Source organism: Clytia hemisphaerica, unplaced genomic scaffold (genome assembly GCF_902728285.1).
Source record: "Clytia hemisphaerica strain Z4C2 unplaced genomic scaffold, Clytia hemisphaerica genome assembly, whole genome shotgun sequence".
In the NCBI taxonomy this organism is placed as follows: domain Eukaryota; kingdom Metazoa; phylum Cnidaria; class Hydrozoa; order Leptothecata; family Clytiidae; genus Clytia; species Clytia hemisphaerica.
Genome location: NW_027104389.1, coordinates 808,133 through 826,144, shown reverse-complemented (window position 1 = coordinate 826,144; position 18,012 = coordinate 808,133). Strand labels below are relative to the sequence as shown.

Below are 18,012 nucleotides of genomic sequence, written 5' to 3'. Positions count from 1 at the left end.
ATGAAAAAAGAAGGAAAAGGATAATTATTGTCTATTGCTCATTCCGACATTTTAAATTTTCCGGGGGTTTTGTTATTTGGAATTGATTAACTAACAGTTAGGTAGGGTCAGGGTTGCTAGTAACGGCTTGTCACTGTGTCGGAAGCATACTCGGCGCCTTGGGCCCCGCAGGGTTGCTACTAGTAACGGCTCGAATTTCAGTCAGGTTATAAGTCGATGTCGGAATGAGCAGTAGACAACCTTCTTTTGAGACCTTGTAATTATCCTCTCCCAATGAAGAACTGACTGATTTTTGGTAGACTGGACAGGACTGGATAGACTTGGTCAGTGGTCGATGGTCGATGGTGGAAGCTATGTCAAAGTGACCAGAAAATACAGTCCAGATATCAACGATTCCATGTTGATATGACAAGCCGTATATGTATAAAAGTTGCGAAGCGATCGAGGCAGGTCACTAAATTCGCAAGTTGCAAGCAAAAAGATAGAAAGTATTGAATTTATACTTGCGACATGATTTTGAGTGTCTATGGTTTTGATAAGATGTGACCAAACTATAAAGTTCACTGTTTTTATTTTCTGGCAAGTCGCATTTCACCGTATTATCAATATAATTTCTATATTCGTCAATATTTTCCTCGCATAGTGAAGGAGCACTTTCAACCCATAGGAGACAGTGAGCATGTGCACTACCACGTCCTTGGAATTCTATTCTTATAGCATAGTGCTTTAGTTGTCCTCCCAGTGCTCCTTTTTTCAATATATCTTTGAAAAAACATTCGACTCGATATTGGAAATGACGTGCCACGGCGACCGGATTTGACTGTAAAATGTTTGTTCGTTCTATATAACTTAGTTCGTTTATTTGATTTTCAGTCATTTCTATTCCCTTCATTTTTTGGATTACGTCAACTATGTCATGCCATCTCAGATCAGCACAGGACAATGTCATAAAATACGTCGGTAAACCTAGTTGCTTTACCATCGCAAGCACTTCGTAAAGAAACCTTTTCCAATAAGCCGGAGTAGCTTTTAAGTTATTCATAAAACTAAAGGCGCAGTCATTGGCAACAAGGTGAGAAATAGTTTCTTTAAAGTTTTGGGATAAGCGACCGGCTGTCAGTCCTTCAGTTTGAACTTTTTTCAAAGCTGTATTAATGCTATTATTCAAATTTAAATGCTGCAATAAAGACTGGGCATAAAAAATATAGTCAGTGTCAGAAGAAAATTTTTGTGTATAGTTCAGGAATCTCTGGTTAAAATACCTACATGGACTTAGCTTGACCTCTCGGTCATAGTTATATCCGAAAACTCCGGTTGGAAATAAATGTGGATGAGCAAGCATTTCACAATCTTTATCACATATTATCGGCAACGGCTCTTTGTTTTCTCCTGGTGCTATAGTAATGTTCGAGTCGTCCACAACATGATGCGCAAGTTCTGGTACAAAAACTGTTTCAGATGCCGGTATACGAAAACGATCTAAAGGGTTTTCAATCTCTTCAAGGTTAATTTGATTATTTTGCGGTACAGCTTCAATGTCAAAAGAAATGTCACTATGCTCTTTATCATGAGTATCTTCGTTGACAGAGTTAACCAAAAAATCTGGGATAGTGTTGACGTTAATTTCAATATCCGCATACAGTGGATTGTTATTTTTTAGGAATTCCAATACATCTCTAACAAAAAGTGGTCTTACAGGTTCAAAGTAAACATTTGACTTGAAAGTCATTTTCTTTTTTAAAGCGACTCTAACCACACCATTATTGTCCATTCCACGGGGTAAAATATTGCAAATGTCATCTGCTTTTATCGGTACGTTGCAAATGGCACCTTTCATTTTCGGGGCCTGTCCTTTACTCATTATAGTAATTCTTTTAAACAACAGACGTTTTGCAATGATGACCTTTTCTAGTCTTCTTATATCTGAAAACCTTTCTGGCAAATTTGTAACTTGTAGATCATTTGCAACCGCTTGACAAGGGACCTTGTTTTTAATTAGCTGTTTATGACAGGTTTTGCAAATATACTCTTTGTCATCAAAACTATCAACACGGAAAAGAAATATTTCAACGCTGGTCCCTTGATACTTTTTTTCATCGAAAAGGATCACTGATACTTTATAAAGGAGTCTATTACATATAACACAAATGTAAAATGGGCCTTGCCGTATCTGATTTTTAAATTTTTTTATTCGAGTTTGACTGCTAGTATTTCTTGCTCGCTTAGTTATAGATCTCCGTCTCTGCTGATTTTTCTGTGCAGTTTTTCTTTCTTCAGGATTTAGTTTAGATCGAAACAATCTTCTCTTTACCGCTATGCTTTCCCTTTTTTCTGGAGTTTGATTTAACCGAGAAGCTTTTTTTTGGAAGCAATTTTTCTCATTGTGTTCTGCCCTTTGTTCTGGTGTAAGCTTTGAGCGGGAGATGGACATTTTAATTCGATTCTCTTCATTTTGTTCTGACTTTTTTTGAGGAGTACGATTAGAGCGAGATTTGTTTACTCTAGCACGATTGTCATCTAATACACGCTTTCTAGAGGGGCCTACTAAATTACGAAAATGTGTTTTTAGGCTATCAGCTGAATCTTGACTGAGAATAACTTTAATATATTGAACTTCCGTCGCAACTTCCTCATTTGAGAATTGATCGAGATGAAACGCTTTCAAATAGTTTTCGAGATCGAACTTTGTGTTGAATACAAGTAAGATTGAAGTCCCATTATTTCCCCCACACATTCCTTCTGAATAGCATACCGCAGTGAATCTAAAAATAGACATTGATTTTTCTGTTTGACCGAAATTCAATCCCATCACCCTTCGCGTTAACTACGCCTGCATGCAAATTACACTCAACTACAAAGAAAAAGTAATGACTTTCACGACTTTTTAATTAAGACGAAAAGGATTGTGGGATTGATTTTCGGTCAAGTGTTAAAAGTAATGATTATGACGTTTGCATAACGGTGTGCTATTGCGACTATGCGAATCAAATAAATAATAAGACGAATTGTGAAACATGAAAGCTATGCCACTTGAGCCACACAAAAATATCCCACTATTGTAACCAGCTGGAATGTCTATGAAATTCTGACTTTCTTTGGACATAATAGATACAACTACTGACGTTTTTTCAAATTGAATCAGATTGTTTGAGATCTGAATTTGTCCTGGTAAATCAGTCAGTTCTAAATAATCATTGATGTATCCAAAACTTCCGTAAAGATCATTTCCGGTTTTAAGTATGAGATCAAGGTCATTTTGAGACCAGTAATGCAGAGCTTTTATATTCGAGAAGACAATCGACGAAATAGACATAAACATACATTGAGAACCTGCAGTCTGACCATAAATCATCGCATTACCTTGATGAGTTGAAGCTTTCACTATTTTCCGAATATGTAAAGGCCCTGGGTTCGATTCAACATCTCCAGACTGAAGCAATAAAATGTAACAGAAAAAGACAGCAGTCATAAAGGGAGAGAGTTTCAGAAATCGAGAAAAACTATGACTCGTCACCATAGAACCGATCTTCATGTTTCGGTATATAGAGCGCAAATTTATTTGACTAGTCATGTTAAAAATGCCGATCGAAATGCGATGATTCTCAATAGTTATCATTTAGGAAGCCAGGGAGATAACAAGAATGAAAGAGACAATGTGTAAACACTTTAATATATTTTCTTTAACACTCTGGGCACTGTTGTTGTTATTGTTGAAATATTTCTAAGTAAAAAGCTAGGGTTTATCTGAGTTTATCCTTATAAACTTTGAAAACACGTAATGTAATCAGTTAACGCGTAATGCCATTAGTAAACTCGTAATGCAATTAGTAAACTCGTAATGCAATTAGTAAACTCGTAATGCAATTAGTAAACTCGTAATGCAAGTTAGTAAACTCGTAATGCAAGTTAGTAAACTCGTAATGCAAGTTAGTAAACTTGTGCTGTGCAAGTTAGTAAACTTGTGCTGTGCAAATCGATTGTATGTACTTGAACCAATGGTGATTTCAGAAACAATCCCTGAAAAAGGAAAATTGTAAAGAAATAAGTCAAATTGCAAATGCATTTCACAGAACTTAATTGACTGAAATTATCTTTCAAAATTTAACTTCTGACCTTAAAAGAACAAATTGCTTTTCTTGGATTTTTTCCTGCGTCTCCGCACCGGAAAATCAGCGGAAAATATGATGCGGGCGGGTGACTCGAATAGAACAATTTTTTGATGCCTGCCTAATGCAACATCTCAATCGGTCCAATAGAGCATTTTTCAAAGTCGACACCATTATTTATGACGTAGGACTCAGATGATCAGCTTTTTTCAGTTTTTATCTGCACAGCTGTGGCTGTTGTCTGTGCGACAAGCTAGAAAGTACCAGAAAGTACACATGCAAGTGCGGCAAGCTAGAAAGTACACATACAAGTGTGGCAAGCTAGAAAGTACACATGCAATCATTAGGTACATTCTAGCTTGCCGCGCAAATACTATAGGTAACAGCTGTACAGATAAAAACTCAGTGCGCGGCTGATCATCTGCTTTTAGGTAAATTACGTAATTTATTCCTGGACTACTTAATTTATGCCTGGACTACTTAAACATTCAACATGTCCCAGCCCTCTTTAAAAAATGGCCTGTTAAATATTACCTAGAATATGGTGGTACAATCGAGTAGAAATGCTTCAGCCAATATCCAATAAACTTGAATTTCTTCAGCCAATCTCTTTATCAATGGATTATACAGTCTGAAAAAGAAAACAAAGAAAAATTTTATTAAATCTAACAATTTGAATTGTACTCGTACAGAGCCCATTTTTCTGGCGTTTTTCAGTGCCGACCGCCGACTGACCGCACAATTTGAATCGTACTGCAGATTGTGCACTCAATGATTCTTGTTGTCCTGGAGAAACCCATGTTCAGAGCAAATTTTTTTAATGTTTTTCAGTGCTGACCGACCGACCACCCGCAACATATTCATATTATATTTGTGACCCTCCAAGCGATGTCAAAACAAAGACACTAAATTCAAGCCAGCAATTATCCAGTGTCGATTTTGCCGGCAATCAAGTGCCAAATTTACGGAGTTTGCCGGTGTATTAATTCTAGCCTCAACAATCATTTAGAAATCAAAACAAACATTTTCGCACGGGCTTTGAATATCTTGTCAGTTTTGCTTTTTCTTAAAAAAAAAGTTTCCCCGAATAAACCAACCCAATGAAATTATGCATCGATCGCGGATCGTGCATTGTGAATCGTTGGATCACGCACCGTAAATTATACAAACAAACCGCTTCCAAAAAAGCATTGCGGACTCATACAGTGATCGAAATAGTGGTCGGTTATCGGTTAAAACCGACCCGACCAGAAATAAAAAATCACCGACCCAAAAATTTTGGATTTTGAGAAAATAACCGACCAATATACTGTTCGCTTAATGGTGATTCGGTTACCTTGAGTTTCCATATTTATTTCTATCCAGAATTTCCTCTATTCTTGCATTTGAGCAAACTACTTTAAATATTTTCGAGGTATAATTCTTGAAAATAATGTAGTAAACTTAGATTTCAACATATTTTTCAAAAATTAACATTTTGATTCTCTTACTTTATCTTTTTGCTCTTTCAAGAGAACCAATTTTGACAAATTCGGCAAAAAATTCGGTGAAAAAAATTATTTGGTCCTCAGGGCGAACCATGATTCGCCCTTCGGGTGACACTTCAACGCGAGTGATCCACTAAACAACCGACCAGGAGAAAAAAGCTTATTTTGACCACTGCTCATAGCCGACAAATTTCCATGAAGCAATTTGCTGACTTTGTACACCCTTCCGTGCCGTAAAAACCTGGCAGACTGATTGCCGACAAACTTCCCGCTAAGCACAACAAAAAAAAATATGCGCTAGATTTTATCAACCGTTATCTTGCGGGAAGAAATCCGTAAATAAGCGGACAATAATACTCAAGTGCTGCCTGCGTGCAATAATGTAGCGAATCATTTTTTGATGCTTGCCGGAAAGATTTCTATGTATTAAAAATCATATGGAGGATCACATTTTGCTTTGGGGCTGGAAATGATGCAAACACATGGTCTAAATAATGATGACAAAAATTACCTGATTTTAATATCTTTGATGTCAGATGTGATGGTAAAGTCCGGAGACTTTTTAATGTAAATATCTTTTATGTCCAGCAAGATTGTGAGACTTTGTAAAGTAAATATCTTTGATGTCCAGAAGTCAGATCAATTAGGATAGGATATGTGGAAGAAACTTTTCGGTCTTTTTCAGTCCAGAAGTCAGATCAAAAAGAACTGAGCGGGACAAGAGAATTTCGCTTCGCTCATTCGAAACCATACCCGTCATATAAGGGAGGTAAATAAACAGACGCAAAAATATTAAGGAGAATTTTTCTAACCTAACCAGAGAACTTCGCTTCGCTCATTCGGAGCCATACCCGTCATATAAGGGAGATAACTAAACAGACGCAAAAATATTAAGGAGAATTTTTCTAGCCTGTATGCTTCGCAAAGAAAATAAAACGCGTATCGCCTAGTAAATTGTTACACACTGACGCCGGGCAGAATGCTAGTGTAAGGCCCAGATAGCTAAAGCTCTGGGCCAATTATTCTCAATTTGGTTTTTATTTTGACTCATTTTACTTCCGGTTTTAAATTCCTCGTGTTCGAAAATCGAACTTTCGAATCTTTCGAATTTCGAATGTTTCAATAAAAACAAACATTCGAATCCCCCCAGCCATAAATAGTTTTTTATTTGTTAGAATTCCAGGGTAGACAGACTTTCCTCAGTAAATGATTGGTGACTCGATGATAGTATTCATGGTTTCGAAGATTTTTACATGTTGATATCAAATCTAGTCTTTGTTTTAGAGTCCCTTGCATACAACCAAAACCCAATCAAAACAAAAGAATCCTCCGGGTCAAGCACTATCCGGTTTAAACACCAGTCGGTCTATTGAGACAGGGATGTGAAATACTGTACTGAGGAATTTAATCTTTAATAACCATACCCAGTTACGAGTTAGAAATATTGTATCAAGTTATATCATTATTTATACACAAAAATTTAAAAGTTTAGGTTCTATAATTATAATAAAACTATTAGTGGTATAAAATCCTAAAGATAAATATAAAGAAAAACCAGAGAAAAAGAACTAAAATTTAAGAAGATTCCTACAATTCCTTCGACCAGGGTTTGATTCAACAATCGAGCAAAAAACCTCAACATTTTTAAAATGGCTGTATTTTCTAAAGTGGGGAAGCCCTATAGGGTTTTTAATCTTAAATCTGCTGGAGACAAATGTTTGACAGTCTTACCATTGATTTAGGAGCAAACTCTTCACATTAGAATAATTTTATCAGCTGTAGCACAGAAATTTAAAACAGTTAAAAGTACATCATAAATATCCATAATATCATGTTTTGATGATAACTGTCAAGATTTGTTCATGGACACATTTCGATATTTTACAAGTCATTTTCGTTTCCAGCAATTTCTAAAATCCTTTTTACAATCATATGTTTCCTCAATAGTTACTTTATCCTGGCCATCAAATTCAAATGCATATTTATAACAGCAAGCAACCAGAACCCACATATTTTCGAGCAGCCAAGTCAAGATTTCAAGAACAACGACAAACAATCAGTTCTCTTTTCCACTGAATAAGAGGAGGGATAAATTCTTCAAGATTATCCATAACTTGAATATGTTCGACTCATTTCAAAGCATGCAAAAAGGCCAAGTTCATCATGTTCTTGCTCACTCTCTTATAGTTATATTCGCTGCTTTGCAAAAAAGGTTTTTTCACCACGTATGCAGGTCATTTTTCAGCTTTCCTTTTCTAGAAATGACTCTGTTGAGTCTGTCTTGTCAATGAAACAATAAAAATTCCCATCTTCTTTCCTCTGTTCTTTCTCTTTGCTACAGTTTCAGCTTCTTCTTTTCAACCAACATCTTACACCTCTTCAACTTTTTCAAAACATTCAACGTTTCATTTTTATTTCTCACAAAAAAGTAAACATTCGAAATTGGAAAGATTCGAAGGTTCGAAAGTGTCTGTTTTTTCAATGCTCGAGTCAATGCAGCGACTTCTTAAAAGGGGGCACCACGAGAGCAGAGAGAGAGTTTGAGTTTTTTGAACGCTTCGACCGCGCGCTGGTTTTCCGAACCAATCAGCTTTCTGATATGGGGCGCGCTTAGACCGCGCTCTGGGTTTCCGAACCAATCAGCTTTCTGATATGGAGCGGGAGTAAAGAAGCTAAAAATGTACGGGAACGACGGAATGTCTTTTATGGAAGTTTCCCTGACTCGGAAATTTTCGCCGCCGTAGAGTGGTTCTTTTTCTCGACGAAGCCATCCTAAATACAATCTACCAAACCGATATTGTAACGCCTCTTACCTGGACGAAAACAACCGGAATCTGAATACTCAACCCACATTTAACAGATGGGAACTGAATTTTCGTTTTCGTCTTGCGCTCCCCTGGGTATATAGAATTTAAAGGTACATGCACACTATAGCAAAACTGCTTCGCTCATGTATATTCGCTTCGCAAAAATTGCGTAATCAGAGAACGTATGTCTCATTATAAAAAGGCCGAGACAAACTTTCAATAATTGGATTGTAACATCGAGTTAAGTCTCTTTTGTTAAGTCACCAGGGGGTAAATAAAACAAACCTTGATACATTTATCGTTCGTTTCAACTTGACCATTCGTTTAAAACTCAGCGTCCCAAATATTTGGGGTAGGTAAAATATGTACAAAGAAATTCATACTTTTCCAACTTGGCAAATCTTTAAAAAAGAAGCGAACAATAAAATATAATTACCCTTTCCAAATAAACCTCTTCGGTGGCGAGCGTAGTCTACTCTGACGTAATTGTAAAATTTATGTGATGGGAGTTTGACATAGTAATGTAATGTTGTTTGGGGAATTATGAAGTTCTCTGGAATTTCGATTGCATTTATTCAGGTTGATTTTTTATGACTTCTAATGGTACTTTTTCTAACGAGTTTGATTACTCTGTTCTCACACTTATGTCTTTTTTTTTTGCGTCCTTTTCCGTGATTACTTTTATTTATATTTTTAAAGACAGGTAAGAAGGCATATTGATGTAACTGTCTATTCAAAGTCAAACTTACACCACATAAAAAAGCAAAAATCGCATAATTAGAGGACCCTGCCGACGCACCGGACTTAACGAACACCGGACACGCAAAAGTCTGGTGTAAAAATGATAATTTTTTTTCCACCGGACAATCTCTACACCGGACTTAAGGAAGTCGAATGTCCGGTGTCGGAGAAGGACATTTTTTTCCACCGGACAATCAAAACACGGGACATGACCAGTCCGTGTCTGGTGCTTCTTAAAGGAATAGTGTATTGCTACGCAAATCAAAATATTATGGTCACGTGTCTGGAATTTGATTGGTCGAGCGCGATAAAAGTTTACAATTTGATTGGTCGAACGGGATTTTCACTTTCGTTTTCGTAATCTAAACAAACCGAAAAATACTTTGCAACATAAAAAAGTTGGGAGGGGAATGAAAAATCTTTCGTGTAATTTCTTCTGTCTTGTATCATACTTATATGAAGGAAATTTTCTGTTTTGCTATGCCAAAATTGATTCACAAATGTAAATACTACACAAGAGTTTTTCTATACACAAAGAGATTGTGAGATGAGAAGATATAAACAGTTCTTTTTTGTTTTCCTGTGTTCTTTGTGTTTTATCAAGAGCAGATGAAGAAAATAACAAATAGTAAATAAAGCATAAAACATTTTTTGAAAAAAATAACATCACATTACAAAATTCCTGTATATACATTTGGATTTTGAAAACTATTTAAAGTATTTACAAATTCTTTTATGGCTTCACTTTTATCAAGAGTGATGCAAAAGTATTTGAATAATAATATGACCTCCTCTTTGAAATTGCCTTCCAAAATATTTCTTTCCATTCAAAAAAAAATTCTCAATTAAAGCACCCTCAGAATTTTTCACACAGTAGCACTTCATAGGGAAAACTGTTGGTGAATATGAATATAAAATACTTCCTTTTTTTAGCAGAAGATGTTTTTAATATCTTAAAATTTTATCATTGAGTATATGTATTTATAGTCACTTCATACAACATCAGTCACAATATTTCACATTCACTCAAGTTAACTACATAAATAAAATGTAAACAGTTCTTCTTACAGCAGCATATCCATACCACTGTAAAAAATGCAGCTATGTCCATCCATCACGAAACAAACTGGTACATGAAAAATACGTTCAACTGTTCCCAAATCATAGCATGTACGAGGATTTTCAAAAAGGGTGCAGAGATATGTAGCTTCAGAGTCGAACCATGCCAGAAGCACAAGAAGACAAAGTCCCTTGATCGATGGTTTGATCTTAATTTTCAATGATAGTCACAGGATTTTAAATTTAATCAAATCAATGTGTCCTACTGCTACTTCCTCAACATTATTTCATAAAATTCCAAATCAGTACAATATGATGCTCAGAACCAGAGTCTTTCGTTCATCGTAGAGTTACTTTTCACTTCATTTTATTTGGTTCGTGCAAAATCTCATGATACAGTGCTTTTATCGAGAAAATAATATCCACGTTCCATGTTCCATGATTATATCGAAGTATTCTGAAGTTAATTCCCACGTCTCAGATGCAATTAAAGTATAAGGCCCTAGGAATAAAAACACAAAAAAGGCAGACTAAGGAGGCAAGATGAGAAGTTTTTGAAAGTGGTCGAAATACACTGATCTAGGTACCAAAGGATATGAGCAACAGAGGAAATAGAATAGAGACATAAGTGTGCAGTAATGGAAACGGTATATTTCGAAACGTAAACAAGAATGCCGAAAATGTATAATAGAACTTGGGATGACATTGGGGATGCATCAAGATATATATATATAACTGAGAGCCTAACCCGTTTTGACGACGGGTGTCCTGTGTAACCCGTATTTATATATGACGGGGGTCTTACTTAGCCTGTTTTGATGACAGGTGTCGCCTAGCCCCGTTTTGATGACGGAGGTTGATAAGCCCCGTTTTGATGACGGAGACTTATACGCCCCGTATAAGACGGAGGCTAAAAAATAAACAGGGAGGTTGCCCTGGCGAACCTTAACACCGTTGGGACTACAGTGTGCGAACCTAATCCAGATCTAACTGGATCCTTGACCTTAGGGGAATAATCTAAGTAACTGACTACTGACATGCAACGGTTACGGAGTAACCCTACACCCCAACGTCACCCAAATCCAAAGAATAACATTAAAAGGAGGGTAAAGAAATTAATCTGAGGAAATTCTAGACACATAATGACATTAGGTAGGTTGCAAATAGTGATGTAAAAATTTTACCTTGGCCAAGTTAGAATTAAACTTAGAAATATCTTGGTCAGAGATTTGAGATACCTAAGATAGCAATCCCTAGACCGTCTACCCATAATGTGTATCATCGAGTCAGACACACATGCGGAGAGGGCAGCGGAGGCTCCACCCATGCAAAAACTTAGGGTATTTAAACAGTGTTCAAGAGGAAGGAGCTTGAGCAGGGTATGGACTTTCCTTCAAGATATAAGTTTGCCATCCATGAATTTCCATATATTATTGTGAAAAGGAATCTCTACGAAGAAATGTGTCTTAGAAATTGTAGTCTGTAAATTAAAAAAAAAAGGAGTAGGAAGAGTTATAAACAAAGATTTAAAAAAAAAAAATTCGGAAAATATGACGGCAACAAAATAGAAAGAGAGAAAATATTCAAAAAGCATCAGCATTAACAAAATCAGCTAGGAAACTAAATACAATCATGTGGAAAATTGAAGAACTAAATTTGAGTTTTAAGAGAGCTTTAAAAGATCTGAATTTAAGCTGTTGATTCGAGATCTGTACAATGTGATTCAAGTCTCTTGCAGAGATGTGACATGAAACGGAAATAAGACATCCTAATTAAGATTTGGTTTGTAGTGAATGTACGCTGCAAACTAAACTTGGAGATTACGAACGGTTCAAAACATATCATCTGTTAGCCATTAACTTATAATATTTTCATAAATGACTTGAACTTGGTCCTTTGATTATTCAAAAGTATCCATGCTCGAGAAATCTATTGAAATTCATTACTGTCCTTGTCTAGCCACTGACTCTATCAAGTTGGAACAACAATCATTGTTGAGCTACTCAGGAGCCACAAGCATTTAATACAAATTCTGCAAGTATTTGTCTCGAAAGGACAGCACTAAAATTTCAAAGTACTCCATACCATTACAGTTAGGTTGTGATTCCATTTAAGATACTGGATGACTAAGTCATTTTGTGAAGCCCTTTGCTCTGTCAACTCCTATAGCGAAAATAATTTGACTTATCAAGTATTTCCAAAAAAACCTGTTTTAGCATTTAGTCACAAAACATTTGGCTGCAAATTGGAGCAGTGAACCTGCCAGTCAAACTTGTCTTCTTATCCCTTATTATAAAGTTTCAACCTATTGTCCCAAAAGGATAGACACTTCGGATAGTAGTCAACGAATATCGATCAATCAAATTTCACACAACACTATAAAATGATTAATTTCAAAACATTAGCAAAGAATTAATAAATTTATCCTGAATGTCTGGCATTGCTGGTACTACCCTTGCTTAAAAAGGTCAAATGTTGTTACCTCAAATGTAGGATATTAGTTAAATGTTAAGAATAATAAATTCAGGCCAATGAAAATTTTTTAAATAAAAACCTACCAGTCCCCAGAACAATGGAAGAAATGATAGTTAGAGAACGGCCTCCTTTTTGACTTGCTGTCGTTTAAATCAATAATAAAACAAGGAGAGTTGCAGAAAATGTTTGGGTGATTTTGGAACTGCAAAAGTTTATGACAACATCTCAAAAATCAAAACACATGCAAAATGACACATCAATCCAGTCAAAAATCCACTATAACAAGCATTTAATTTGATCTTATTAAAGCAAAAGACGAAAAGGCTATAAAGACGAAAAGCAAAAACTGGATCACTACCCTTATTCTTCAAGTCGCGAGTAACAACACCAATTTGTCATTTCAACTTTGAGAAAGCAGATACAAATATTCAATCGTACCAGGCTTGTATATACCACGTACGTGTCAAAATCAAAACAATCATTAAATCTGACATCTTTCTCAAAGAACTTGTCCCATCATATCAAACCCCAAAACAACTTGACAATCGTTTCATAGCTCATTGACCGGTTAATTTATAACAATTCTGAATAAAAAGTACATAACCATAACACTGGATAACAGGCCCCTATCCCCAACTCTCAAAAGGCTAAATGAAGCAGCACAACGACCGACAATCACAACTCCAGAAACGATGACAAGTGTCACTCCAGCCACAAATCACTCAGAATGCAGGAAAATCTTTTAAGCCTTGAACGAAATTCTAGTGCCAGAAATTATCTTGATTCAAGACAGACACGACTCCTCAAAACAAAAAGCAAAAGGAACAACAAAAGCCAGCAGAAGAAGCAAAAAATCAAGTCAAAGATTGGATTTAAAGTGCCACATATTCAGGTGAATACTGATAAAACTTGCCTCAATAACTTTACCAGCCTTTTAAGACTATCTAAATCCAGACGAAAAGAGAAAACAATACAAAGATTCATACCGAAAAGTAAAGGAGGGGTGGCAGTGAGAGTTGATGGACGTTTTTACTCGTAGCGAGGCTACCATTATTGTTGTTGATCGCTCCTGTGAGGGCGTTTGAGGCGGTAGCGGGTGAAGAGGTTGTAGTTCGTTCGTTATTTGGATGGACGAAGCCAGCTCGCTGGATGCTTTCGGATACTGTTACCAGGATATTGGTTTCATCGCCTACTGAAGAAACTGGCACTGTTGATGGAATTGTAAAGTTTGGGCGAGCCGTTGGATTCAACGCTGGTTGTTGACACGTGTAGCAGATATAGCGACAAAATGGCTGAAATGGTGGTCGTTGTTCGTTATTCAGATGATGAACGATTGAAGTGTGATCAATTGAGACTGAGCTGAACTGCGCTGAAAGGGGCTTGACGGTAGGATATATATAGGCGAAGGAAAGAATAACCGGCAGCCGAAATATACTATTTCATAGCCGCCTCGGTGCGGTGGCGGGATGTACTTCATTCGACTTGGAATTAACCTGAGCTAAGGTTTAGCTCCAATTATGTAGACTACAGTCTCCTGAGTTGATTTTTCAAGTCATTGGATGAACAAAAATGTCCCATATTTTGAAGTACAAACCATGAAAATCTTCTTTGAACAAGGCTTTCTTGTCTTGATGAGTTTCATTCACTTCTCAGATCCATATATGCACACTTTCGAGAGATGAACAAGTCTTTCTTGTCTTGTTGATGAGTTTCATTTCACTTCTCAGATCCATATGCACACTTTCGAGAGAAAATAGAAATCTCTTTCTCCTCTTGAGTGTTCAAAATTGACTACATTGTTATTTAACTGAAAGAAGCAAGAGAAGAGATAGTTCTGTATAAATTGGTTAGCAAAAGAATTCAACCTTGATATTAAATATCTTCTTATATCTTCAGCATCATAGAAAAATAAACATTGAAACTTTCCATAATGATAGTTCAATAATAATATGACCTATTTCAGTTAATATTAACACTGCTCAGCCACAAAATGATCAATGAAGATCTCGTAAAGATTGCAGTTTTTCTCAATAAAAATTTTCCAGTCGCCATTTTCTTCTAGCTCGTTTTTTGAGCAAGACTAGGATCTTGTTCGGTTTTCTCGCGCCCTTGACGGGAAATACTCACTCGGGTCAGCTCGGGTAGTTTTACTTTTTGCGGGAAAAACATGAGCAAGTTTCTTTGCTGTCGAGTTCAACTGTAGCAATACACTATTCCTTTAATTTTTTGTTTTATAAATGTCCAGCGTCCAAAATTCCATGTATGCAACACCGGACTGACACCGGACTTATTGCGTCCGGTGTAGTGAAAGGATACTTTTTACCACCGGACAAATACACCGGACAGTCCGGTGCGTCGGCAGGGTCCTATAATTAGAAGTGCTGCTGCCACCAGCGACCAGGTAACCTGAGAGACAAGAGATCAGATTGTGAATGTGTTGTTTGCGTTGTTCGTCTAAAAGAAAAGGACTAGGAACCACATAGGTACAACAAAGTTGAGTGATATGATTGTTTTTATGAATAGGGCACCGTATCAGTTTTTGAGTTTCGGGCGCACAACAAGATTCTCTTGTTGTAGAATTTTTCGCGGAAGAGGCTCGGATGTATAATTTTCAAGCGCCTTCAGAAGTTTACGCCCCACTGACTGTCACAGCGATTTGCGGTTGTTAAAAAGATACATACATGCACGACGCGGGCGGTCACAGCGGTGTTTACAACCCACGCCACGGCATGGCCCGAAACGACCCACGGCATGGCCCGAACATGTTCGGGCCTGTTCGGACCATGCTCGGGCTACAAAAAAGTATTATTGAATCGGCCCGAACATTTTGTTCGGACCATGTTCGGGCCATGTATTTACAATTGATACGGATTTTATTTACCTTTCCTGGTTTATCATCATCCATTGTTAAATATTTACATTAGAGAAATTCAAAGTTCCAAATACCAGTTTGATTCACAAAGTTATTGTATAACAGTACAAAAAACGATCCAGAAAAAATCTGCTTCGAATAGGAGAAGACCACGAGAAAAGGGAACGGGATAAAGAATAAAAAGAAGACCATATTATGTAAGATTCAAATCATTCTTTTTAATAATTTTCCTAACTTAATTGGAAAATAGATGATTAACTTTTATATTTGAACAATATATATTTGAATAAAGATGAAGATTTTTAAATTTGTTTGCTAAAATAGGGAATTTAAAATATAAATATTGGGTCCTGAAATTACACGCGCGATCGTAGCAAGTTTTCGAAAATCTGGCCCGAACATGGTTCGAAACTGCGCGGGCCCGCGTGGGCCATTTAAAAAAAGTATTAATCAAGAGGCCCGAACATGTTCGGGCCATGCCGTGGGTCGTGGCCCGAACATGTTCGGGCCTGTTCGGACCATGCTCGGGCCACAAAAAAGTACCGTAACTTGGTCTAATGTCGACATCCCTCCTCTAAATTCGACACCCTTTTCTAGAGCTGAAAATTAAAAAAAGGTCAAAATTATTTCATTTGCTTATGGTAAGGGAGGATAAATCTTTTTTTCAATCACCGATTTCGACTTTCATATTATTCCTATCTCTAAAGAAGGGTGTCGAAATTAGAAGACGGATGTCGAGATTAGACCAACTTACGGTATTATTGAATCGGCCCGAACATTTCGTTCTGACCATGTTCGGGCCATGTATTTACATAGGAATAGTAGAATTTAATTTTATTTACCTTTCCTGGTTTATCATCATCCATTGTTAAATATTTTCATTAGACAAATTCAAAGTTCCAAATACCAGTTTGATTCACAAAGTTGTATAACAGTACAAAAAACAATCCAGAAAAATTCTTCTTCGAATAGGAGAAGACCACGAGAAAAGGGAACGGGATAAAGAATAAAAAGAAGACCATATATATAAGACCTTTTTTCAAAGAGGCCACCCTGTTGAATAATTATGTAGTCCAGCAGAAAAACAATGATAAAACCATGCATAATTATTACAATATGCATGATACAGTAATTATGCATGGCTCTATCATTGTTTTTATGGCTGGACTACATAATTATTCAACAGAGCGTCCTCTTTGAAAAAAGGTCTATTATGTAAGATTCAAATCATTCTTTTTAATAATTGGAACTTAATTGGAAAATACCGTAAGTTGGTCTAATATCGACCTCCCTCGTCTAATTCCGACACCCTTCTTTAGAGACAGCAGGAATAACATGAAAGCTTGAATCACTGATTGAAAAAGAATTATTCCTCTCTGACCACTAAGCAAAAAAAAACAGTTTCAATCTTTCTATCAATTTCAGCTGATAAAAATGGTGTCGGAATTAGAGGAGGGATGTCGACATTAGACCAAGTTACGGTAGATGATTAACTTTTATATTTGAACAATATACAGGTGTATGTACCGCAGAATGCCCTGGTACCGCAGAATGCCAATGTTTAATCTTTCATGCATACAGGCTGCCTTGGTACTTTTAAGATCAAATTTTTTGAAGTTTTTATATGCCTATAAGATAGGAATAGGGCTTTGATTCAAACTGTATATTGTACAAAATTATGAGTATAAAAAAATTAATGGCTTTTTCTTTGAAATTTTCTTTTCCAAAATTGTGTGATTTTTTAAGAATCTCAAGCCTTGAACTTTGTGTTTAGAATATAAGTCTGCAAAGTAGCTTTTTTCTAGTTGCTATAGTAGAGTAAAAAAAGGTTTGAGTAAAAAGAAATTTGATTACATAACCCTTAAGAAAATTTTTGAATGTGTTGCACAGTGTGCAGCACAGTTAAAACTACAAATGTGCAATCGTTTGAATGCACACTACTTTGCTCACTATGTTGCACACTACTTTGCACACTTCCTTGCACAGTCTTGCACATTTAACTTGCACACTACTGCACATTGTGTTGCACATTAAAATTGCACATTTGGGCACTGTGCTGCACATTAAATCAAATGTGCAGAAAAGTGTGCGAGTTAGTGTGTAGCACACTTTCCCGCACACTACTTTGCACACTACTTGGCACATTAAACCTGAGGTTGCACACTACCTGACACATTAAACTTGAGGCTGGCACACTTATCTTGCACACTTATCTCGCACACTTATTTCGCACACTTGTTCAGTTGTTTTCACTTTTGCCAAATATTTCAGATATTCAATGATCTGCACCCTTACAATCTTGGCCAAATTTCATTTATTATTGTAATTTATTCAAGTGGCTGGCCATGGCTTCCTACCCTATGTCTTAGTTTATGATGAAGAAAATTTACACAAATAGCCAGAAAACTCAATAACGGAGACTATCAATAATTTTATTTAATTGGATAATACCAATAGGAACATAA

At 36.4% G+C, this 18,012-nt stretch overlaps 2 long non-coding RNA genes across 2 annotated transcripts; both read right to left on the bottom strand.

Moving 5' to 3' along the window:
• Positions 1-3,658: 3,658 nt before the first annotated feature.
• LOC136819594 (uncharacterized) lies at positions 3,659-6,312 on the bottom strand. Its single transcript, XR_010848458.1, has 3 exons — positions 6,105-6,312; positions 4,641-4,737; positions 3,659-4,017 (listed from the first exon to the last, which is right to left on the bottom strand). It is a non-coding gene; the product is annotated as an uncharacterized lncRNA (long non-coding RNA).
• A 3,240-nt stretch (positions 6,313-9,552) lies between these two features.
• LOC136819526 (uncharacterized) lies at positions 9,553-14,871 on the bottom strand. The gene is made up of 2 exons (XR_010848449.1): positions 13,662-14,871; positions 9,553-12,363 (listed from the first exon to the last, which is right to left on the bottom strand). It is a non-coding gene; the product is annotated as an uncharacterized lncRNA (long non-coding RNA).
• Positions 14,872-18,012: the final 3,141 nt, after the last annotated feature.